Here is a 26,400-nt window from a genome sequence, read left to right on the forward strand (position 1 = left end):
GTGTGGAGTTTCCCTGGTCGTGTGTTCACATATGAACACAGGAAGGTTCTGTCCCATTCATTCCACTGTCTTTCCTAATCCCATCCTCCCCTTCCCTTCATTCCCCTTTGTCTCATCCAGTGAGCTTCTATTCTTCCCACCCCCTCCTTTCTTTGTGTGAGTCAGTATCCACATATCAGAGAGAACATTCGGCCTTTGGTTTTGTTTTTTTGGGAACTGGCTTATTTCACTTACCCTGAGAGTCTCCAGTTCCATCCATCTACCAGCAAATGCCATCATTTCATTCTTCTTTATGGCTGAGTAATATTCCATTGTGTATACATACCACATTTTCTTTATCCATTCATCTGTTGAAGGGCACCTAGGTTGGTTCCATAGCTTAGCTATTGTGAACTGAGCTGCTAGCAACATTGATATGGCCATGTCACTGTAGTATGCTGATTTTAAGTCCTTTGAGTATAAACCAAGAAGTGGGGTGGTTGGGTCAAATTCCTAGTTTTCTGAGGAATCTCCATACTGCTTTCCAGAGTGGTTGCACCAATTTGCAGTCCCACCAGCAATGTAGGAGTGAACATTTCCCCTCACATCCTGGCCAACATTTATTGTTACTTGCATACTTTTTTAATATTCATTTTTTTAGTTGTAGCTGGACGCAATACTGTTATTTTATTTATTTTTATGTGGTGTTGAGGATGGAACTCAGGGCCTAGCACAACCACAACCCCAGGCCCCGTTACTTGTATTCTTTTTTTTTAATATTTATTTTTTGGGTGTAGATGGATACAACAAAATGCCTTTATTTTTATGGGTGCTGAGGATCGAACCCGGGTCCCACACGTGCTAGGTGAGCGCTCTACCACTGAGCCACAATCCCAGCCCACTTGTATTCTTGATTGTTGCCATCTGATTGGAGTGATATAAAATCTCAGCGTAATTTTAATTTGCATTTCTCTAATCTTTGTAAAAAATTTTTTGAGATAGGTTCTCCCTAAGTTGTTGAGGGAATTTGTGATCCAACTTGTGATCCTCCTGACTCAGTCTCCAGAGTAGCTAGAATTACAGGTTTGTTTGCCACTACGCCCATCAAGTTTAAAATCTTTCTAATATGACCTTTATGAATATAGAATCTGAGAGCAGATTATAGAAATAAAATAAAGTAGACCTTGACATATACCTCACCATGTTTTCAATGGTTCATTGCACAAAGATAAAGGGCTTGTGTCAACTTCAGGGTTTCAGTGTGGTCTAAGGGATTCTTCAAGATCAGAGGTTCAGTCTGGTGCCGTGAGTGCCAGCAACACAGGAGGCTGAGGCAGGAGGATCGCGAGTTCAAAGCCAGCCTCAGCAACTTAGCGAGGCCCTAAGCAACTCAGGGAGACCCTGTCTCTAAATAAAATACAAAAAAGGGCTGGGGATATGGCTCAGTGGTTAAGCATCCCTAGGTTCAATCCTTAGCACCAAAAAAATAAAATAAAATAAAATAAAAAATCAGGGGTCTAGAGAAAACTAAATTGTAAGAAATCAAGGGCAAGAGCAGCCTGTTGGGGAAACTATTCACACACACACAGGAAAATACCAAATAAAAATGCTAGAAAACTGCACTCAAACTCTTAGGCTCCAGGAGGGCTCTGATGAGGAGCAGAGTCCACAGGAACCTGAGCTCCATCTGTGATCTATTAAGTGTTTTAAAAGGAGCACGAATTCACTCCTACTTGGATAATTAAAGCAAAATTGGTAAATAGCGCTGCTCATCCAGGGCCCAGTTCTCCAGGGAGGAAAGAGACACTTCTCTGGCTGGAAACCCCGAGGCCAGGTCAGGGTTCAGAACCCGGCTACGAAATTCCAGCATTGAACGGGTGACTTTGCCAACTTAAATCATTAACTGGAGGAAATAAGTGACTTTCTGGAGGCTGAGGGGTAAACGGAGACGTGGATGTCAACAGAGAGACGTCTTTTTTTTTTTTTTAACAAAGCATCTGGTTGTGTTTTCCCAACTATCATTAAGACAAAATTAGATGAGAAGAGAAGACAAATGTGCACATATTGCTATTTTGGGGGACTCCTGAGAAAATCTTTAAAAATGAAGTAAATGAAGCATCAGGCAAATTCGTCCAACTGCCATGGCATGGCCAGTGGTTTCTCAGTTAATTGCACATCCCTCCCTCCTCCTCCGGATCCTCAGGGGCTCAGATGTGGAAAATCACGTCGTCTACCCCTGTGAAAACCGTCCACGGATCAGACACAAAAATGGGGAATCTCAACATTTCCAGGCAAACTGCTGTTTCTCAAATGCCTCCTCTGCCGTCTAAATCAAATCTAAATGACTTCCCTAGCCACGCTCTCCTCTCTCCTGAGAGTTGGTGTGAGTTCTCCCTCCCACTGTGCCCACAGCTGGGTATGAAAAGATGTTCCTGCCTCTTGAGGCCTCCGCCTGTGGCACTGTGGATTCCCAGAACTTCACAGAGGACACTAAAAATAATAATGCAATTTTAAGTTTCTTTTTATCAGTCTTTACCAGCAACTGTGGGGTACATTCCATCTAAAATACAAGAGCTAGGCCACAGGCTGGGCATAGACAGTGCACATCTGGAATCCCAGTAGCTGGGGAGGCTGAGGCAGGAGGATCATGAGTTCAAAGCCAGCCTCAGCAACTTAGTGAGGCCCTAACAAATCAGTGAGACCCTGTCTCTAAATAAAATATAAAAAAGGGCTGGGGATGGGGCTCAGTGGTAAAGAATTCCTGGATTCAATCCCCAGCACACACACACACATAACAAAATTTGCAAACTAGCCCCAATACTGTCAGAGTAGAAGTTACCCTCAGGCTAAAACAACTGAGCATCCCCCCCATCCCCCCCACCCCATGCAGACTGGACTCTACAGAAACACAGGCCTCCAGCCTTCAGGAGCTGAAGAGCCCACTACCCGTACGTGAGCTCTACCAACTGACCACCGCTTACACACAAAGCCCAAAGTCCTACTGAGTTTTGGAACTGAGAAACACACAGAGGAGCATGTCTCCTGGGGTCTGATTATTATAATATTTACCTTTTAAATCTTTAAAAACCTTTTAGAGAGGTTGTCTGGTTTGCAAAATTGCAAAAAAAAAAAAAAAAATTCTGAAGTCAGGGACATAAAATAGGAAGATTTCTTTAGTCAGTGAATTTAGTCATGAATAAGGGGAATTTGAGTGTACACTATTAACTAGGACATATTTGTTCTCTGTCTCCTGCCCTCCCGCCTCCTCTATGGGTAGCAAAGAAGTATTTAAAATTTTTTGCTTGAAGCCGGGCAAGGGCAGCAAGCCTGGAATCCTGGGAGGCTGAGGCAGGAGGATCACTAGTTTGAGGCTAGCCTCAGCAAGACCCTAAGCAACTCAGCAAGACCCCATCTCTAAATAAAATATTAAAAGGGCTGGGGTGCTCAGTGGTTAAGCGCCCCTGGATTGAATTCCTGGTACCTAAATAAATAAATACGTGCTTATTCAGCTTATCATTGAATAAGGAGACAGCACATTTCTGGGTTTTCACAGTGGTCTCTACCTCCTATGAAAGTATTCTAGGCAGAAAAGCTGCCATTCACTGAGCCCTTCCACTGAGCCATAAAACAAGGTTCTGGGTTAGTTATGTAAGACCACTCCCCAAAGCCTCACTATCTCATATCTCAACTTATTTTAGAGATGAAAAAATGAGCAGCATGGAGAGGCTTAGTAACTTTCTCACCATCACACAGCAAGTGAGTGGCAAAGTCAAGGCCCTTAAAGCCTTGGCTCAGCCTGGTGATGCCACCATCCAAGAGCATCTCTCCAAGGATAAGAAAGCACACCATGGGTAAGTTGGGGATCCAGTCCTTTCTGCCAGGAAAAGTGACCACAAGCCTTTAGGGTCAGACAGGATAGAGGACCAAATCCATTTCTGCCACTGCCTAAGTGAGTGACAGTGGCCAGCTCACTTCTCTGAGTATGTATGGGGGGGGGGTGTGTGTGCTTACAGCACCCATCTTTTTTGGGGGGAGGGATACATAGGATTGAACTCAGGGGCACTTAACCACTGAGCCACATCCCAGCACTATTTTGTATTTCATGTAAAGACAGGGTCTCACTGAGTTGCTTAGGGCCTCCCTGAGTTGCTGAGGCTGGCTTTGAACTCACGATCCTCCTGCCTCAGCCTCCCTAGCTGCTGGGATTATAGGCATGTGCCACGGTGCTTGCCCCCCCATCCCCAGCAGCCCTTTTAGTATTTTATTTAGAGACAGGGTCTCGCTGAGTTGCTCAGGGCCTCCCTAAGTCGCTGAGGCTGGCTTTGAACTGGCGATCCTCCTGCCTCAGCCTCCGGGAGCCACTGGGATTACAAGTATGTGCCATCGCATCTGGCACAAGACTCATTTGAAGACCTATGAGGATTAAGTGGGAAAACACACGTGCATTTGGCGTAGTATTGGGCAAAAGGTAGCCACTTAGTGAAGCCTGCAGGATCATCCTTTCAATCTTTCCCTCTTGGATGCGTAGAAGCCAGGATCTGCCTCGCTCGGCCGCGCACATTTCCGAGTCTGGCGCGCCCCCTTCTGGGCACTCCTGTGTACGTCATTAGGTCCCGCGTTCTCCCCTAGGGGACCCATCCTGAGCGTGTAACTCGGGTGACTTGGTGGAAAACAGGAACGTCCTGAGGATTGGGACAGACATGTGCATTTCAGCTCCTTTTAGCCTCAGGGGAGACTTAGAACCTGCTAACTCTGCTGCCATCTTCACTGCTGCCTGCTCTGTCGGGCGGAGAGAGAAGATGAGCCTGTTGGGTCCCCATTCTCCAAGTCTGGCCCAGGTTCTCAGGGTCTCCCCGCTGCAGGCCACCCACAAGCACAGGGCTTTGATTCTCATGGCTGGCATGACCTCCCATCTGATGCTGAACGTGAATCTCCCCTCCCGCCCCCATATCCTGCAATCGACAAGTCCCATTGATTACTTCTTTCCTCCTAAATATACTTAAAATCTGTTCATGTGCCTCCTTATTCTCTGTGACATCTTAGTCTAAGCTGGAATTTTAGTCAGCCTTTTTTGCTGCTGTGACTAAAAGACCCACCAGAACAACTGTAGAGGAGGAAAAGTTGATTTGGGGGCTCAGGGTTTCAGAGGTCTCAGTCCACAGACAGCAGGCTCCACTCCTCGGGGCTCGAGGGGAGGCAGGACATCATGGAGGAAGAGTGTGGTGGAGGGAAGCAGCTCACATGGTGATCAGGAAGCACAGAGACTCCACTCTCCAGAGACAAATAGAGACCCCAAAGCCACGCCCCCAATGCCCCCTCCTCCAGCCACACCCACCTCCTCCAGCCACCACCCAGTTAATCCCATCAGGGGTCCATTCACTGGTTGGGTTAAGGCTCTCACCACCCAGTCATGTCTCCTCTGGACCTTCCTGCACCGTCTCACACGTGAGCTTTTCGGGGACACCTAATATCTAAACCATAGCTGTGTTAACTTCCTCAGCTGCATCTTCAGACAGGGACCTGAGCTCTGGTCCTAGTTACTGCAGCTCTGGACCACCCTGGGGAACATTCAGGAACTACCAACAGCCAGGTGCTAATCCCTGACTATTGCATCAGTCTTGAAAGTGGGGGTGGGGGCGCAGGAGTCCCTCATCATTCATTGAAGATGATGGGTAATTTTTTTAAAATTTATTTTTACGTGGTGCTGAGAATTGAACCCAGGGCCTCACACATGCCAGGCAAATTATTCTACCACTGAGCCCCAGCCCAGCCCCCTCCTGGTTGGTTTCTTCTGTGCATCTGGCGTTGACAGTCCCTGAGCTCCTGGTCTCCACCACCAGCAGTCTCAGCCTTGGGAAGGCCGGATACCAGAAGACAGCCAAGGCCCACTCCCCAGAGTTTCTGGAGGCCTCAGATGGGCCTGAGAATTGCCATTTCTCACCAATTCCTAGGTAATGTTGCAGGTCTGAGAATCACAGTGAAAACCGTTCCTGTCACACTGTCCTGCGATTCTAAAACCTCTGTTTCAACATCTCCTGGGCTGGGGGCACAGCCAGCGGTCGAGGACTTGCCTGGCACACCCGAGGCCCTGGGTTGCATCCCCAGCACCAGATGTATGGACGACTTCTCATTGCTCATATATTTTTCAAAAATTCACATTCTGTACCGTGGCCTGCCAGGCAGGGTGTGGCCACTCCTGAACCGAGGCCATTCACCCTCGGCCATACCCTGGCCTCCTGTGTGCCTCTCCACTCAGGATCCTGACTACTAGAGACCTTGGCACCAGCTGCCTTCCCAGGTGGGTGCTCTTTCAGCTCTTCTGTTACCTGGTTGCCTTTCAGTCCTCAGGGGTTATAATTTGTCACCTCCTCAGGGGACCCTTCTCTGATTGCCCTATGCAACATGTACCTCACCTTCCTCTCACCCACCATTCTCTGTCTCAGCAACCTATTTATTTCCTTTATAGCACTCTTTTTTTCTTGTGATACTGGAGATTGAACCCAGGGGAGATTGAACCCACTGAGATATGTGCATCAATCCTTTTTTTAAAATTTTGAGGCAGAGTCTTGCTAAACTGATGAGGGTCTGGCTGAACGGCTGAGGCTGGCCTCGAAATTGCAATCCTTCTACCTCAGCCTCCCAGGTCACAGGGATTATAGGCATGCACACCTGCACCCAGCTCCTTTATAGCATTTATTAAAATTTCCTACTTTTTAATGGGTCTGTTTACTTGGAATATATTTATCCATCTGCCAGAAGGCAAGCTTTACAAGCACAGGGACTTTGTCTTGTTGGTCACTGCTTAGCACGTAGTAGGTGCTCAAAAAAAAAAAAGGAGGATTGAATAGCGACACAGAATGAGAGAATGTAGCACTTGTAAGTTGCAGTAATCATAAGAGCTGGAGATACTTGGCTCTGAGGGCTTCCTGCCCCTCTTGTCTGATGGCACTCCATCTATAATCCACCCAAGGACCTGGCAAGGTAGGCGGCCTTCTCTTCATTGCAAAGATGTAGAAATGGAGACCCAGAAAGGTAGAGCGAGTTGGCTAAGGTCACACAGCTAAAAGTGGCAGTGCTGTCCTTGAATATCCAGGCTGCCAGCTTCCACATTCATAAGACAGGGAGAAGGGGGGGTAAAGGGGGGCGGAGCGGGGAGAACTCTTCCCAGGGGGAATTTTTAACTCTAAATTCTTAGCCAAGGCAAAAATATCAAATGGAGCTGAAATCAAAGAACCCTTGCCCTACTTTCCAGTTCTCTGATTCGGGAGAATCAGAGAAGTGTCTCTTCAGAAGCCAGCGATCAAGCCATGATGGGTAGCTCAACTTTTAAGATTTTTAAAAATAGCTCCCTGGGAGAACAGCCCAGACAGGAAGTGGCCGACGGGACCTAGGCTCAGCCCAGCCCGCCCGACCTGCCCTGGCCTCATTATCTACCACCAGAGAGGACTGGTGTCCCTCCAGTATGCAAGGATGGTTCTAGGATCCTGCACAGATGCCCAAGTTCAAGGATGCTCCTGACCTCTGTGTGAAACGGCATCGTATGTTCATATAACCCTGCACTTTCTCCCAGAGACTTTCAACCATCTCTCCATCGCTTAGAACCCTTCATACCATGCCAACATGATGTGAAGGAGCTTGTAAACAGCTGTTGTGTTGCACAGGTTATGGAAGAGGGACGAGGGGACGGAGTGTGTACATGCTCAGTACCCAGGCAACCGCTGCAGCTTGACTGTGCAGATGTGCCAGCTGTGGGTACAGAGGCCGAGTGACTGCCACTCGACTGCCTTTTGGGGGACCCAGCTCATGGCTGAACTAGTTAAGGGAATACTGTCATGGTGCTCTGGTTGGATGGGAGGTGTCCCCAAAACCTTATGTATGAGACGGTGCAGGAAGGTCCAGAGGAGACATGACTGGGTGGTGAGAGCCTTAACCCAACCAGTGAATGGACCCCTGATGGGATTAACTGGGTGGTGGCTGGAGGCAGGTGGGTGTGGCTGGAGGAGGGGGCATTGGGGGCGTGGCTTTGGGGTCTCTATTTGTCTCTGGAGAGTGGAGTCTCTCTGCTTCCTGATCACCATGTGAGCTGCTTCCCTCCACCACACTCTTCCTCCATGATGTCCTGCCTCCCCTCGAGCCCCGAGGAGTGGAGCCTGCTGTCTATGGACTGGGACCTCGGAAACCCCGAGCCCCCAGATAAACCTTTCCTGCTCTAGAGTGGATCTGGTGGGGTCCTTTAGTCACAGCAGGGAAAAGCCGACTGAAACACACAGTAGTCAACCCCCTCCCCAAACTCAACAGCTTAGCATCACAAAAAGGCCAAAACCTGGTCCTGAGGTGCAGGGAGGGGACTTTGTCTTCTTGTTCAGTCCTTCAGGGGCCCCGCCTCCCTCCATCCGTGGCTCCTCCTCCTCCAGCAGGTGGCCTCCAATGGGGCGCAAAAGGAGAAAGAGAGAGGAAGGCACAGGGCAGCTTTATGGGTCAAGCCTGCAGGCAGCACCCCCCACCCCAGCCTCCAGCCTCAGCCAGAACGGTCACATGACCACACCTCCCTGCCAGGGAAGCTGGGATGGAGCCTCCCGGTTCAGACTGCTGAACAGCCAGGAGCCTCTGCCTCGCTGTGTGGGACCAACCGTCACCTGGCACATCTCCTCCTGCTGTATCGGGGTCTGCCTCGTTCTAGAGGAGGCTCCCAGTGCAGCTGCCTCCGTCGGAGGGGGCCATTCATCTTACAGTCACGGTAAAGAGCAAGGAGGGTTTCTCCTGGAGCGGAGGCTGGAGTGTAGATGGAGGCCGAGGGGAGGGGGAGGCGGCTGCCTGTGAAATTGGCTCCAGTCTGATTCTAAGAGCAAAAGACAGCTTGGTTCACCTTTTTGGTGTGGGTTACCTTACCCGTTTGACCTTGAATTTAATTCCAGACTTAAAAAAAAATTATTATTTTTTTATAGTTGTAGTTGGACACAATATTTTTATTTTATTTGTTTATTTTTTAAATGTGGTACTGAGGATCGAACCCCGGGCCTCATGTGTGCTAGGCCAGTGCTCTACCCCTGAGCCACACCCTAATTCCAGACTTTTCAAAATGTCACTAGAACTTTACTGAACACCCACTATTTTACAGACATAGTCCTAGGCCTTTGGATAACCGAATGAATAAGAGAGAGAGAGAGAGAGAGAGAGAGAGAGAGAGAGAGAGAGAGAGAGAGAGAGGGAAAGGGAAAGAGAAAGAAAGAAAGAAAGAAAGAAAGAAAGAAAGAAAGAAAGAAAGAAAGAAAGAAAGAAAGAATTGTAAGCCCCATTCTTTTCCTTTTTTTTGTACCAGGGATGGAACCCAGGGGTGCTTAACCACTGGCCTCATCCCCAGCCCTTTTTATACTTAATTTAGAGACAGAGTCTCACTGAGTTGCTTAGAACCTCACTAAGTTGTTGAAGCTCGCCTTGAACTTGCCATCCTCCTGCCTCAGTTTCCAGAGCTGCTGAGATTATAGGTGTGCACCACCGTGTCTGGCTACTGTATTCTTTCTGTGACTGAGATTTTGAAGGCACTTATGATACAAGTTTGACACAATTATAACAATAGATAGGACTGTTCTCAACACCTGACAAAGGATCTCATTTAATCGTTATAGTAATCCTATGGGGTAAATACTATTATTAACCCCATTTTACAGAGTAGGAAACTGAGATGTAAAGAGATGAAGATTTGTTCCCAAATCTCATGGCTGTAAGGAGCCAGGAATGATTCTTAGCTATGTCATACTGTCCTTATGGTTGAATTCCAGGACTAGCTACACGTTGGCCACATATAAATACAATTTGATCTGTTTCAAAATAAGAGAAGAGGGTGGTAGAGTTCTGAATAGTTCCTGAGGAGAGGCTGGGAGTAGCTCAGGGGTAGAGCATGTGCTCAGCATGCATGAGGCTCTGGTTCAAGCCCAGCACCAAAACAGAGGAAATAATGCTCCCAAGTAATTCAAAGGTGACCATGGAGCCAAACAAGCTCTGGGATCCTGGAGAAGATAATCTGTCTCTCTGTTCTTATTTCTCCTTTCATAAAATAAGGGAGCTGGCCTCCCTGACCTTGAAGTCCGCCCCCACACTGGAGATTGAACCCAGGGGCACTTAACCACTGAGCCACATCCCCAACCCTTTTTTATGTTTTATTTAGAGACAGGGTCTCACTGAGTTGCTTAAGGCCTCACTTAGTTGCTGAGGCTGGCTTTGAAGTTGCAATCCTCCTGCCTCAGCCTCCCAAGCCGTTGAGATGACAGGTGTGCACCACGGTGCTCAGCTTGAGGTTTCTTTAGTCAAAGCAGCACTGTAGCAGGAAGGGCACTCACTTTCATCAGCCAGATTCAAGGTGAGTCTTTTTTGCCTCTCTGATTTACAGTTCCATCTGTCAGACTGGAATTAGATCTGATTGGCTCTTTTTTCTCTCCTTAGTTTCTGGCACAGGGAAATTGATAAGAGCTCAATAAATCCTGGGCATTGCCTTATACTTCTACCAGATTGCAGGTAGCAGAAATTCTTGGGCTTCTAGCCACCTCAGAGAGCACAGGGCATTTGCACCTCCATTCTGGAGCATCTCGGCCAGCTGCCTCCTGGCTCGGGGAAAGGGCGCACAGCTGAGGAGCCATCTCACAGAGCCCCCCCCCCCCCGCTGCCTCTTCCCCCCCCCAACCCTCCCCATCAAGCACAGGCCCCAGCCGTCTGCATTCCCAGCACCACTCAGACTCCCCAACAGGCGAGCTCAAGGCTTCAGGACTCAGGGCTCAGAGAGGCGGAATAGCAGTTGTCCCCTGGGCCTCCCAGCAAGCCTTGCTTCTTTCCTGACTCTGGGGAGGGTCCCAGGAGCCGCCTGCCTGACAGATATTGAATAAGTCAGAAGCCAGCGAGGAGAGGAGGCAGCATCTTGGAACAGTTGCCTGGTTACAGGGTGGTCCAGGCCCGGCTCCCTCCCTTCAGGGTGAACCTGCTGAGAAGGCCGGCAGGGGGAGGAGGCTGGAGCCAGCTGCTGAGCGCCCTGCCCTCCTCCCTCCCCAGCCCACAGGCCAGGCCAGGCAGGGGATGGGCGGGCTGACCCAGAGGTCCCTCCCTCCCACAGCGGCCATGGGGTTTGGGACTTAGCCTACTTGGACCTCTCTTTCCTCACCTTTGAAGCAAATCTCATAAGAGTTGGGGACAGGGGCACACCTGTAATCACAGTGATTTGGGAGGCTGAGGCAGGAGGATCGCAAGTTCAAAGCCAGCCTCAGCAACTTAGCAAGGCCTCAAATAATTCAGGGAGACCCTGTTGCTAAATAAAACATAGGAAAGGGCTGGGGATGGGGCTCTGTGGTTAAGCACCCCTGGGTTCAATCCCTGGTACCAAAAAATAAATAAAAATTTAAAAATATAAAAGGAGACTAATAATAGTACACAGCTCCCTGGGTTGTCACAAGACTTAAAAAAGGACAAAAATGGAATTTCAAGAATGGGCTTCACACAGGACCTGGAAGGCAGTAGACCCACCGTGAATAAGCCACCGTGTCCAGCAAGCTGCCCCCTGGCTTGGGGAAGCCATGGGCAGGCGTCACAGAATTTCTGAGTCAGGACCGGCCAAGGCATTAAGATCCCAGCACAAAAATGTTCCAAAGGCTGCAAAAAGCACCCAAGTACCAAAGCAGAAGCTCCTCCTGTGGCCTCTTTTTTTTTTTAAGTACTAGGGATTGAACCCCTGAGCCACATCCCCAGGACTTTTATTTTTTATTTAGAGACGGGGTCTCACTGAGTTGCTGAGGCTGGCTTTGAACTTGTGATCCTCCTGCCTCAGCCTCCTGAGAGGCTGGGATTCCTGGCCTGCGCCACCACACCGGGCTCTCTTGTGTTTTTTAGCTGCTGCTTGCTGTCACTCTCCCTTGGGAGGCCTCACAGGGACCCTGGAGCCTGCCCTGTCACTGGGCAGTGATGTGTACTGGGGAGGCTGGAAGGGGAACCCCGCAGCCTCCTTTTCCATGGGTCCTTTGAGCCCAGACAGGCAACCCGCAGATCGCACACCATCCAGCGCAGGACGCCCTAGGTTCCTGAATCCTGAGGGGCATGAGGCTTGACTCTGTCCAGGTGCCCAGCGGCCACCAACCTAGACCTGTAATGACACCCTGCCCAGAGACACCAAGCAGTGTGCACTCAGCCCTCCCAGGGCAGGCACCTGCTGGATCAAGAGAACTGAGGGCAGCTGGTGGGGAAGAGGGCAGAGCCCAGGGGACAGCAGGAGCCAGGAAGCTGTGGCTGAGAGACCACCTGGGGAGGGATCGGCTGCACTCACCTGAGGCTCCTTGCTCCACCCAAGCAAGCCAGTGCCCTGCGCTTCACAGACAAAGGATGCACGGGTTCAAAGGTCAAAATCTCACAGATTTCACTGGGCTGTGGTGGTGCCCTCTTGTAAACCCTGAGGCTCAGGAGGCTGAGGCAGAAGGACCGTGAGTTCAAGGCCAGCTTCAGCCATTCAGTGAGGCCCTGAGCAGCACAGTGAGACCCTGTCTCTAAATAAAATAGAAAAAGGGATGGGGACGGGGTTCAGTGGTCAAGTGCCTCAGGTTTAATCCCTGGTACCAAAGTAAGTAAATAAATAAATAACCTTACAGATTTCAAGACTCAACAGCAGAACCTTAAATCACCTTCTTGTGAGACCGGAGTGGTGGCACGTGGTGCTGAATTGTTCTGAATTCTACCCTAATTCTCACTATCTTGCCATCTCTGAGCCTCAGTTTCCCCCTCTGTACATCAGCAGATGGGCCTGGATAGGTTTAGACCCTCTTTCCACTTTAGAAAGGCCCCCGTGGACGTGGCTGTGGCGAGGGGGCAAAATTGTGTCGTATGCAGTCGAGGGGAGAAATAAAGAATGTCCGCGCGCCTCTGCCCCTTTTAATGCTTTATTCACCCAAATTACTCAATACAGTTCCACTCTATGGGCTCTGAATCAAGAAAACGACACTCTTTAGTGCTAGGCCCTGCAATAGACAGGATCAATTCACAGCAAACAATTCTAGATTAATTCTAGCATTGCAAACACAATCATGACAGGCTCATGACAGACATGTCCTCTGCAGGCTAAGTTCCAAAGTCTTAAGACTTAGACTTTACGTCCAGCAGATGCACACTCAGATGGCGGTGACCAGGTAGGGAGCCAAGGCAGGCTTTTCCTGGCGTGGAGTGGACGACCGGTTGAGGAGAGGGTCCTAGGGGAGAAGCTGCGGCTCTCACCAAGGTCCAGAGGAGGGAGTAGAGTTTGAGAGTGATGAGGATCACGCAAAATCTCAGGAATGATGACAAGTGACAGGATGTCAGGTCCTCATCAGGCTCTCCGGCTCCAGTGCCTCCTTGTTTCCGCTGGCTGAATCCCTGTTCATTTGCTCTATTATTTATACTAGATTTGGGAACTTCCGATCCTCCTGCCTCAGCCTCCTGACCTGCTGGGATGGCAGGCGTGCACCACCGTGCCCAGCAACAATGGATATTTTTGCCTGTGTGTTTACTGCTCTTTGCTCCTCCGGGCTGTGTGTGGTATGTAGTAGGTGCTCAGGAAAATTTTGTTGAGCCAAGATAACTACTGTTTGCCCTTGGTCCTACAGCTCCTGGCGCCTTGTGCATCCTGGTGAGACTAAGGATGGAAGGTGCCCAAGATTTTACAGAAATTCAGATAGAAGGGTGGGGGGACCTTGACTCCCTGCGCCCCCTGCTCCTCAAAGTACTTCTGCCACCTCCTTCAGGAAGTCCCCACTGCAATGAGAGTAAGTCACATCGTCCCCATGACCCAGTGGTCCTTGTCCTTGTTTCACCCCCTCTTCGGGGCTACAGGGCTCTGAATCTCCACACCATCCCTGAACGAGCCTGTGGTGCTTTCGGAAAGCACATTTGTGCCCCATTGAGATAACAGCCCAGGCTCTTGGGTCAGAAGGGTGGGATCAAACCCCAGTTCCATGGCGCAGTAGCGCGAGGCCTCAATCCATGTTTAAGAAATATGATGAGAGCCAGGCTCGGTGGGGCAACTCAGGAGGCCGAGGCAGGAGGATCGTGAGTTCAAAGCCAGCCTCAGCAAAAGCAAGGCCCTAAGCATCTCAGTGAGACCCTGTCTCTAAATAAAATACAAGAAAATAAAAAGGCTGGGAATGGGGCCCCTGGGTTCGATCCCTGGTATCAATCAATCCATCGATAGATATATAGATAAATAAAAAAAATAAACTCCAGCCTGGATCTGCTTACCAGGCAAGTATCTTAAGTAAACTGGATCTGCTTACCAGTTTACTTAAGATATGCCCATAGACACCTGGCTGCCAAGGGACAGGCCCGCCAGGACACGCCGGCTTCCTGGGGGGCAGTCTGAGATGGTTTCTACCTGGGCTTCAATATTCATCAACGGAACCAAATCTGGAGGGAGGACAGAGCTGGAGAAGATGGGCCTCCCCTTAACTAGTTCAGGAGGCACCGAAGCTGCTTCCCGGTTGGGCCAGGGAAGCTTCAGGAGAGGGAGAGGGTGGGTTGGGTCCAGCTGGGGAGGAGGGCGGGAGGACAGGGGCGACAGAACACACTGCAGACCACTGCTCCTCAGGCTTTAGAATGCAGGCGGGTCTCCTGGGATCTGCTCGAATGCAGCTTGTGACTTGGGAGCTGAGCTGGGGCTTGAGATGGCAGATGTCTAACAGACCCCCAGGTGACTCCAACGCTGCTGGTCTGTGGCCCACACTTTGAGTAGCAATCTCTCCTATGGAAGCGTTATGCAAAACCCACAGTTAAAGCAGACGTACAAACAAATAAGCTGAACCCCCAGAAGGAGCAATACTGGCCAGTCCTTTGTTTTTATTCGTCTCAGGTAGGTGTCCTAGAAATGGTGCCTTAACATTAAAGCACCTTGGAACAAAAGCTGGTCAGATTGATTTATTTGCTCCACATATATTTATTGAGAACCTATTACGTGCCAGGCTTTGCTCCAAGTTTTGAGGTGCAGAGATGGACAACCACGACAAGTTCTGTGCCCTGGAGGAGTTCACACTTCATTGTGGGAAGACTCACAAGAGTCACACACACTCACAAAAGACATGTAAAATAGATGAGATTGTTTCCTCTTCATGAACTATGATAAAGGACCAAAGGAGACAATATAGGATTACGGGTTAGCAAGTAGTTTGGGAAGAAAGTCTCTTGGGAAGGGGTGAGAAATGATCAGTCATTGACCGTTCTAGGGGGAGAGGCTCAGGAGGCTGAGGCAGGAGGATCGTGAGTTCAAAGCCAACCTCAGCAACTTAGTGAGGCCCTAAGCAACTCAGGGAGACCCTGTCTCTAAATAAAATACAAAATAGGGCTGGGGATGGGGCTCCGTGGTTAAGCACCCCTGGGTTCAATCCCTGGGACCAAAAAACCAAATAAATAAATAAAGTTCTAGGAGGAAAGTGTCTTAAGCAATTAATACAAACATCCTAAGTTGAAACAGCTTGCCAAATTCCAGGGAGAGTAATTCAGTGTAGTGGAGGCCTAGTGACCAATGGCTAAAGCATTAGCCAGTGGTCAGGTAATAGTGAGGACAGGTGTGTCATGGGGCGCTCTCCTGGGGTTCTAAGCAGGAGAGTGGTGTTGTTATGGGCTGATTTGAAATTGAGTCAGGCTGACCTCATTCTGCTTGGACATCTCACCTGCGCAGACTCAGACTCCCATTTTTAAATTGAATATGACCCTGGCGTATACGCACAAATTGCTGTAGATGCAGTTAGGGCATGGAAAGCTTTACAGGGGCATGGAGATTTACAAGGTCAATTATCTAAGGTAATACAAGGAACTAATGAACCTTACGCTGAATTTGTAGATAGACTTATCCAGACAGCCTCTAGAATATTTGGTAATACAGAACAGGCAATGCCATTTATAAAACAACTGGCTTATGACCAAGCAAATCATTGCTGCAGAGAGGTCATTAGACCATGGAGACATGAAGATTTAAACACATATATTAAATTATGTAGAGACATTAATGAACAAGGGCAAGTCTTAGCAGCAGTACAACAGGCTTTAGATGCCAGGCCAAAAACATGCTATAATTGTAATCAAACAGGACATTTTAAAAGGAGTTGCCCCATAAGAGGAGGGTTTAACAAAGCTGGGTATCAAAGGAATAGAATACCAGGTATTTGCCCACGATGCCATAGAGGGAAACATTGGGCTAATGAATGCTGTTCACAAACCACCATAGAGGGTATTCCGTTATCAAAAAACGGGCAAGGACCAAGTGTTTACCCACGATATCGTGGAGAAAGGTATCAGGCTCCATTGCCAAAAAACGGACTAGAGGGCCCAATGCCCCGGGGCCCAAAACCACAAATATATGGGGCAATGGAGGAACCCAGCAGCACCATCAAGGTAGTGCCCAGGACGCATTATCCATTAAATCCCTCATCAGACAAACTAGAGGGAGCGCAGGGTTGGACATCTGCGCCTCTGCCAGAGCAGTACTAACTCCAGAGATGGGAGTTCAAATCATTCCCACAGGAGTAAAAGGACCTCTTCCCCAGGGAACAGTAGGCTTATTATTGGGACGCAGTTCTTCTACACTAAAAGGACTTATGATAAGTCCTGGGGTAATTGATCCCGATTATGAGGGTGAAATAAAAATTATAGCTAGTTCTCCCAGAGGTATATCAGTAATTTCACCAGGAGATAGAATAGCACAGTTATTAATAATACCCAGCCTGCATGATAAATTTTCCAGTTGTAATGTAGAAAGAGGTTCCAAGGGATTAGGCTCCACAGGTGTAGATTGGGCTATGCTGTCTTTAAATTTAGATTCTCGCCCAATGCTAAAATTAAATAGTCAAGGACATGACTTTAATGGGCTGCTGGACACAGGAGCTGACCTCCGCATCATATCTCGTCAAGAATGGCCAAAACATTGGCCATTACAACAAGCCACTCAAACGCTTCGAGGCCTAGGAGTGGCAACAAATCCCCATAGAAGTGCTATGGTATTAGATTGGAGGGATCCTGAAGGATGTGAAGGAACTATACAGCCCTATGTATTGGATCATCTTCCCGTAAATTTATGGGGACGAGATGTCCTAGATCAATTAGGATTGACATTAACAAATAACATCAATCCTAACGCGCCCACTACTAGGGCTAAACAAGGCTTTAGGAAAGAAAAAATATTAAGAGAACAAGAACAAGGTATGACAGCACCTATTCAAATAGATCAAGAAATAAATAGACATGGATTGGGTTTTCAGAAAGGGCCACTGAGACAATCAAAATTACTTGGAAATCAGAAAGACCAGTGTGGGTTCCTCAGTGGCCCCTGACTAAAGAAAAGATACAAGTAGCCCATGACTTGGTCAGACAACAATTAGCGGAAGGACATATACAACCTTCCGTATCCCCCCATAATACTCCCATTTTTGTCATTAAAAAGAAATCTGGTAAATGGAGATTATTACAAGATTTAAGAGCCACTAATAATGAGATGGTTATTATGGGACCTGCTCAATCAGGGATTCCCCAATTGTCTGCTTTACCCAAAACCTGGCATGTTTTAGCTATAGATATTAAAGATTGTTTCTTTTCAATTCCAATTCATCCCGAGGATAGTCCACATTTTGCATTTACTATCCCTGCACTGAATCATGAAGGTCCTGATCAGAGATATGAATGGAAAGTACTCCCTCAAGGGATGGCTAACAGCCCAACTATGTGTCAAATTTATGTTAATAAAGCAATCCAGCCACTTAGAAATCAAAATCCTGAACTACAAATATTTCACTATATGGATGATGTGTTATTGGCACATAAAGATAAAAACACATTGCTAGAATGTTATGCCACACTTACAAACTTATTGAAAAATTATAATCTAGAGATAGCAATAGATAAAGTACAATTAAATCTTCCAATTAATTATTTAGGAGTTCTATTATCCTCAACCATGGTCCGTCCACCAAAAATTCAAATACGAGTAGATCAACTCAAATCACTTAATGACTTTCAAAAGTTATTGGGAGACATAAATTGGATAAGGCCTTATCTAGGCATACCAACAGGAGAGTTAGGACCTTTATTTGATATTCTAAAAGGTCCATCAGATCCAAATTCACCCCGCATGTTAACGCCTGAAGCAATAAAAGCATTAAAAATCATTGAAACATATATGGAAAATATGCATTTGGATAGAATTGATATAAGTTTGCCTTTATTATTTATTGTACTACCAACAAAAAATATTCCTACAGGAGTATTTTGGCAAGAAGGTCCATTATTGTGGATACATTTATCTTATTCTCCTAACACTATTCTTACTAGATATCCTGAGGCTGTAGGACAATTAATACTCAAAGGAATAAAAGCAGCAAAGGGAGTGTTTGGGATTTCTCCCAATAAAATTATTACTCCATATACTATGGATCAAATTGATGAGTTAGCTAATGAGTTAAATACTTGGGCAATAATCATGTGTAAAACTAGTGTTTCATTTGATAATCACTTACCATCTAATCCTTTGTTGTCTTTTTGGTCTAAGCATCCTGTAGTTTTTCCAAAAATGACAAGAAAAACCCCTATCATAAATGCTCCAAATATATTCACTGATGGGTCAAACAATGGTACAGCAGCAGTAGTTACTCCTGATCAAACTTTTACATTTTTAGTACCCAAACAATCAGCTCAAAAGGTAGAGCTTAATGCAGTATTACAAGCTTTTATGATGTTTAAATATTCTGTATTTAATTTATTTTCTGATAGTCAGTATGTAGTTAATGCTATAGTATCCCTTGAAGATGCTGGTAGGATTTCACCTTCTTCTACTGTTTTCTCTTTGTTTTCCACTATACAAAGTCTAATCTGGGACCGAAAAGATCCATTCTTTATAGGACATATCAGGGCACATACAGGATTGCCTGGAGCCCTTAGTATGTGCAATGAACTAGCAGATAAATCTACACATGACATACATATTTTCTCCACAATAGAAGAAGCTATAAATTTTCATAAAAGGTTCCATGTCAATGCTAATACTTTACAAAAGTGTTTTAAAATAACTAAAGAACAAGCCAGACATATAATAAAACAATGTCAAAATTGTGTGACATTTTTACCACAAGTTAATCTTGGAGTCAATCCTAGAGGACTGATACCTAACCATATTTGGCAGATGGATGCCACACACTTGCCAGAATTTGGAAAATTAAAATATTTACATGTTACAGTTGATACTTCTTCCGGATTTTTGATGGGCTCCCTTCATGCCGGAGAAAAAACTAAAGATGTTATAGCTCATTGCTTACAAAATTTTGCCACTGTGGGCGTTCCAAAACAGTTAAAAATGGACAATGGTCCTGGTTATACTTCCACCTCTTTTAAACAATTTTGCTCATCATTTGGCATTACTCACATAACAGGAATTCCATACAATCCACAAGGACAAGGCATAGTTGAAAGAGCTCATCAAACTATTAAAATGTAGTTATTAAAACAAAAGGAGGGAATTGGAAAGGGGTATATATCCCCCAAAGATAAACTTAAAATAACCCTTTTTACTCTAAACTTTTTAAATTTGGATTCATCGGGACTTAGTGCTGCAGAAAGACATTTGTATCCAAAAAATGTACATAAGCCTAAGGTACTTTGGAAAGATATTCTAACAGGACAATGGAAAGGCCCAGATCCAGTGATAGTCTGGAATCGGGGCTCTGTCTGTGTTTTTCCACAGGAGGAACAGCAACTGATTTGGATTCCAGAGAGATTAACTAAAACAATTTCTACAGAAAAAGAAGATGATTTGACTCAAATCCATAACAGCTGATATCCAGAGCTCCAGCTTGGCTATTCTTACATCTGTGACAGTGATTAACCAAGGTGTTTTTTTCAATATCTATTTTATTATTGCATTTTTCCCACATCGTAAAGTTCTATTTTATTTTTGAGCTCATACAAACCTAGGTTAATGTTTTTCTGATCAGTTTTATTTTTTGACTGTGTTTTATTTTTTGACTGTGGAGTTTTTAAACATTGCAATGGAGATTTCACCTAGGTATAGCTACAAGGCCTTTATTTACTATTGTCTTATGTGTTGTATGTTGTGTGCACACTTCTGTTTTGTGTTGTATGTCTGTATGTGTGTATGTCCATATTTCTTATACGAGGAGCGCTCATGAAAAAATGGATCCGAATTTTTTCTTTATTCACGTGATTTATATGGCTTAATTTAAATTAGGTGAACAACTGTTAATGATTGTTTTTAAAGATGGTTAACAGATCTGTTTGTTTACTAATTTAAATTAGGTAAACAGCTGTTAAGGATTGTTTTTAAAGGAGTTTAACAGATCTGTTTGTTTACTTTCACCTTTCCTTTTCATTATATTTAATAATTCTGTTCAGGATAATGTCTCTTTAGCATCATTGCCAGAATTTCCATCTCCATCCCAATTCTGGTGAAGACTAAGATAAAACCAAACTACAGCTTCTATGATAACTATCACAGTAAACTGTATAAACTGATGCATCAATGAATATAACTCAACAAGTAATGTTCAATCAAGGACTTGATTTACTTTGGGAGGAAATGGACATATTGATAGACTCCTCCGATTTGAACTGCCTGCAGAACTTGCCTGGACTATATATCAGTTACATGCATTATGAAATATCATCTGGTGCAGCGAATTGTGGTACTGCTGGCATATCTTTGCTGATGGTGTCACCAGTGATGCAATTTCCTTGCCAGCTCACCCCATGTTAATTGTGGTAATGCTGGCATATCTTTGCTGATGGTGTCACTGAAGGACCCCAGCCCCATAACCTAAGGCCCGATTATGAAAAGTAGAAAGTATGCAGTAAACAGGGTGAGCTCACCACATAACCAGTTGAGAAAGGGCACCCTGCCCACGTCACAGGACATGCTTGAGCAAACTGGAATTGATGAGCGGGAACAGGGAGGAAACAAAATGTAAACCTGTGAGATTTATGAGTTTTTCGGGAACCTATAGTGAAAAACAAGTTTATCATAGTGAAAAATAAGTTTATCATAGTGAAAAACAAGTTTACCTTTTAAGTGACCTGTACGCTGGATTCAAAGGGACCAATGAGACACCTGTTACTGTGCTAGGCGGGAAACAACTCCTTTTTCCCTATAAAAGATCTGTACCCCAAAGCCCGGTGTGCCAGTTCACCAAAGCTTCGGCTGAGGTTTTGCTGTGCACCCGCAGGCGCCTGTGTATTAATAAACTTGCCTCTTGCTTTTGCAGCCAGTGTGATGCTAGTTCTCTTTTGGACGGGGGATTTGAGGGTCTGAGGGTCTTTCATCACCAGTGATGCAATTTTTCCAAAGGAGCCATCAATTGGCTTGGTGTCGTGGCATTTCTGTATCCTCCTCCCTTCTACTAGTGATGGTCTAAATTTGGGGGTCAACAGAGGTGAGGCAAAGAACCTCACCCCCCCATTGGCACCAAGGCTAAATTTGGGGGCCAAAAAAGGTGAGGCAAGAACCTCACCCCCCCACTGGTGCATAGGCCTATCCACAAGCATGGCTGAATGCTGGACCGGTAGTCAGTGACGGGTTGATCTGATTGCAGTGGATTCAACCTAAGACAGGAAGCTGACGCCTAAAGGTCAGTTTTCCCATGACGGGTAAGAACCATATGTTGAATTGGACAACTCACCAGGCACGGTCCCTAGCCACATTGCCTGTTGCTTAATTAAACAGAAGGGGGCAAATGCTAGGAGCCACAAGCAAATAATATGATGCATGGCACTTTCGGTTGTAAGGTGACGCCAGCTAGCCATTGAGATGATATGATATGATTATGTTAAGATTTACATTCATATGGAAATTGGACTCCTGCTGTTCACCTTGGCCTGCTAGGGGACTCAAGTTACGGGACTCCTGGAGAGTTCCCATTGGTTGGGGAAGGATAGTAGGAGGGAATTCCGGGGGAGGTGGGGGGGCAGTTCCGGTAGGCAGGCGCGCGTGGGTGGACCGATTCTGGCTTGCCAGCGCCTACGGAGTATTGGCGGCTTTTTCAAAAATAAAGTTTTGTTCCTGCTTGAGTGGCTCGTGATTCTGTGCCCAGCCAAGACTGCGGCACCTTCCTCACAGCCTCTTTCCTCATGGCCCACCGGCGTAGACGCTGACACCTCCGCCCTCACCCATCTGCACCCGACCACTATGTCTAAACTACGGAGCAGACCTTAGCCTACTTCCTGGATGGGGACAATAAAAGGCCACTTCTGAGAATGTACTAGGACTGTGCTCGCCTCCCCCGCCCTGTCCTTACGTGGCCCCCCCGCCCCCAGCTGCGTCCCGTGCCTTGGGCTGCAGAGCTGAGTGCTTCCCGCTCCCCTGGCCCAGGCCAGAAGAAATCCTTTGTCTTTCCCTCTAAAGGACCCAGAGGGCGATGGCCCCGTTGGTAGAGCGCTTGCCTGGCAGGCACCAGGCCCTGGTTCCATCCCAGCACCACCAAAACATAGGCCTGGAGTTGTACTTGGGATTTTGGAATAGGGCCTTAAGACCGCTCTGACCCTTTCCAAACCTCAGGTGGAGGCACACCTGGCCATCGCCTGAAGGACACCCTGTTACTTCCGAAATAGTCCTGCCAAATAGAAGGAGCCCTCCAGTTAGGGTCGGGTTCACAGGAGCCAGAGGAGTTAGAGGAGCCAGTTCAGGGACACATCCAGAAGATGGGCCTGCTGTCCTCCTTTCTTTTAACAAGCTGACAGTTTGAAAAAAGGGTGGTGGTGATTCAGATTAAAAGAGAGTTAAAAGGGACAATGAAATGACATCTTTTTAAAATTTTTTTTTGGTACCAGGGATTGAACCCAGGGGCACTCGACCCCTGAGCCCCATCCCCAGCCCTGTTTTGTATTTTATTTAGAGACAGGGTCTCACTGAGTTGCTTAGGGCCTCACTAAGTTGCTGAGGCTGGCTTCGAACTCTCCATCCTCCTGCCTCAGCCTCCAGAGCCGCTGGGATGACAGGTGTGCGCCACTGCGCCTGGCTAGTTTTGAATTTTTATGTGGCTCCAATGGGTAATTTTTCTTATTTGTAACTTCTGCAATTTTCTGCTCTTTCTAAAAGGGTGTTCTTTCTCCATGATGATGATGATGGTGGTGGTGGTGGTGGTGGTGATAGAGTCAGAGGAGTGTCAAGACATATTTCCTGGGTCTTGTGCACCCGGCACCCCCTGGCGGCTCTGCGTGTAGGATTTCACTTCTCCCTGAATGGCACTAGGATGTGGGCGCCTGATTCTAACCCTGATTGGCAGACGAGGAAACTGAGGTCCAGAGAGACATCACCTGTCCCCATTTCAAGCGGCTGCACTCTTCCCCAGCATGTGCTGGCAGAGGCTGTGTTTGGCAGGGGTCTTTTGTGATCTTATGCCAATGCAGAGCACTCTGGCCTGTGTGACCACAGCTCTATTTCCTGGGTTCCAGGGAGGGTTGTCATGATTTCTCTTTACCAAGGAAGCCTTTTAAGCCATAGCAAAGTGGAGCCATAAGTGATTTTGCACATTCAGGAGGCAGACAGGGAAGTCCTTGCTGAGAGCCAGCCTCCATCTGAGCCCTGGCTTGGGACTGGACCAGAAGCCAGCTTTCTGAATTGCTCACAGCCTATACCAATTAAGTGTTGGGGGACGAGGACAATGGCTTCCTGATGAGCAAATCACTTTGAAATACAGGAGTGGGTAGTTAAAGCCATTAGTCCCACTTGGAGTTCAAAGACAACCTCAAAGAAAATGTTTTGTAGATTGTAGGAGAAGCAGGGATTGGCCAACCCCTGGGTCAGCCGAGCTGGTCAGGCAATTGCTTTTAACACTTTACTTCCTAAATGGACTAATACCTTGGGGGGTGGGGGGTGACAAACTTGACTTTGGGAAGACACCCCGGTCTCTTTGCATGAGTGAAGGGCTTGGCTTTTTGCTGGGACCAAGAATTTCTATCTCAGTCCCAGGACGGAGCATCTGATCAGCCCAGTGCTTCTTGCTGACCTCTGTGCCCTGGAAAGTTCTGGAAATAGCGGGAAGGACAGCCTGGCGGGGTTTCTAAGTGCTTCTTGGCCACATTAAAAGTCAAGCCACAAAGAACAATGGAGCAGGAGGGACGTCTAAGTAACTGACTGGAAAATTACTTTACCTTGAGTTCTCCGAGGCCCGTGGCTCTTAACTGTCAGGATCCACCACAGAATGTACTGGGACGACTATAGGAAGCGCTCCAGTAGGGACTCATTCTTTCTTTCTCTGCTTGCTCAGGGGAGGCAAGGTTCTACATTTATTTTATTTTATTGTCTTTTTGTTGTTGCTGTTGTTTAATATCTTTGTTCTTTTTTAAAAATTTTTATTGTTTTAAATTTGAGATAAGGTCAGGTACTGGGGGTTGAACCCAGGAATGCTTTACCTCTGAGCCACATCCCCAGTTCTTTTTAGTTTTTATTTTGAGACAGAGTCTCACTGGCCTCTAACTGGCCATCCTCCTGCCTCAGCCTCCCGAGGGAGCTGGGATCACAAGTGTGACACCTGGGCTCGGCTCCTCTGTTCTGTGAGGACGCTTGCTGTGGGGGAGGCCAGTGTGTCAGGAGCAAGAGGGTGTTGACTCTGGTATTGGCACTGCTTTTTTGTTTTGTTTTTTGGTACCAGAGATTGAACCCAGGGGTGCTTAACCACTAGCCCCATCCCCAGCCCTATTTTGTACTTTATTTAGAGACAGGGTCTCACTGAGTTGCTTAGGGTCTTGCTAAGTGGTGGAGGCTGGCTTTGAACTCTCCATCCTCCTGCCTCAGCCTCCAGAGCTGCTGGGATGACAGGCGAGCACCACGGTGCCTGGCTGTGGCACTGCCTCTGACCTCATTGAATACCTGAGGTGGCAACTTTGGGGTCACCTACTGGGTATGAGACTTGGGCTGTGACTCCCCCTGACTTCCCCATTGTGAAAATGGGGATCAACACAGCAGCTTCTAAATAAAGTTTCCATGGGAGGACAGGGTGATGTTGACACAATTTCTGGAACACTGGGCTCAGAGTGGGTGGCACTTGCTGGAGGTATGTCTGGCTCTGGAAAATTCTGTCTCAGTCATCCTCAGGGTTCTCTGGACCAACAGAGTCAACAGGATGCAGAAGCAGAACCAACCTGAATTAGAGGGGTCTCTAGAGATCTGTATCTCTGTCCACACCTATCTGTGGGTGGGGGACACAGGGAGCTCAACAAGTAGGGTAGCTCCTGTGACTGTGGGACTGGCCGTCTGAAGTCTGCAGAGAAAATAGGTGAGCAGGCCGGAGCCTCAGAGATGATGTTGCACCCTGAGGCAAAGTACTGTCTCAGGTCAAATCCCTTCTTCTTTGAAGGGGGCCTCAGGCTTTTTCTCTCAAGGTCTTCAACTGGTTGGAGGAAGTCCACCCACACTGTGAAGGGGAGTCTGCTGAGTCGGATCTCAATCTTCACCACATCTAAGGCAACATCTTCACAGAAATATTGTTATGGATGGATGTGAGGTGTCACCCAGAAGCTCATGTGTGACATGGTGCAGGAAGGTCCAGAGGAGACATGACTGGGCTGTGAGAGCCTCAACCCAACCAGTGAATGGACCCCTGATGGATTAACTGGGTGGTGGCTGGAGGAGGCGGGTGTGGCTGGAGGAGGGGGCATTGGGGGCGTGGCTTTGGGGTCTCTATTTGTCTCTGGAGAGTGGAGTCTCTCTCTGCTTCCTGATCACCATGTGAGCTGCTTCCCTCCACCACACTCTTCCTCCATGATGTCCTGCCTCCCCTCGAGCCCCGAGGGATGGAGCCTGCTGTCTATGGACTGAGACCTCTGACACCCTGAGCCCCCAGTAAACCTTTCCTGCTCTCCAGTTGTGTTCTGGTCGGGTCTTTAAGTCACAGTGGTAAAAAAGCTGAGTAAAACAAATGTCTACAATGGTGTTTGATCCCAAGATACTGTGGCCTACTCAGGTTGACACATAAAATGAAGTGTCACATTTGGTAAATGACGAAGGTGACAGAGTTCTAGTGCAGAGTCCTTATGAATGGGACCCTTTACTGTGTGGGGTTACAGAGGGGACGCAGAAATCAACGAGAAAGTGACCCCTTGGCAGACATGGAATGCTCTGGAGTCTTGATCTTCGACTGCCTGACCTCCAGAACTGGGAGGAATGAACTTCTGTGGTCTGTAAGTCACCTGGTCCATGTTGTTTTGTTGTAGCAGCTCACAGGGACTGAGACTTGCTCTGTAAATGTATTCCCTATTATTCTTGTGACACAGTTATTCTGTCTGTTGGTCTGTACGTCCTTCCAGGCCCTCTCATGCTGCCTGCTGTCCTCCAATTCACAACTTTCATTCACATTTTGGAAAAACAAACAGAACTGCAGTAGGGTGTGTGCAAATGGAATTGGAGAGGGGTGTGTGTAGGAAAACCCAGTTTCCTCA

Source organism: Spermophilus citellus (genome assembly GCF_964194105.1).
Source record: "Spermophilus citellus genome assembly, chromosome: 3".
Taxonomy (NCBI): domain Eukaryota; kingdom Metazoa; phylum Chordata; class Mammalia; order Rodentia; family Sciuridae; genus Spermophilus; species Spermophilus citellus.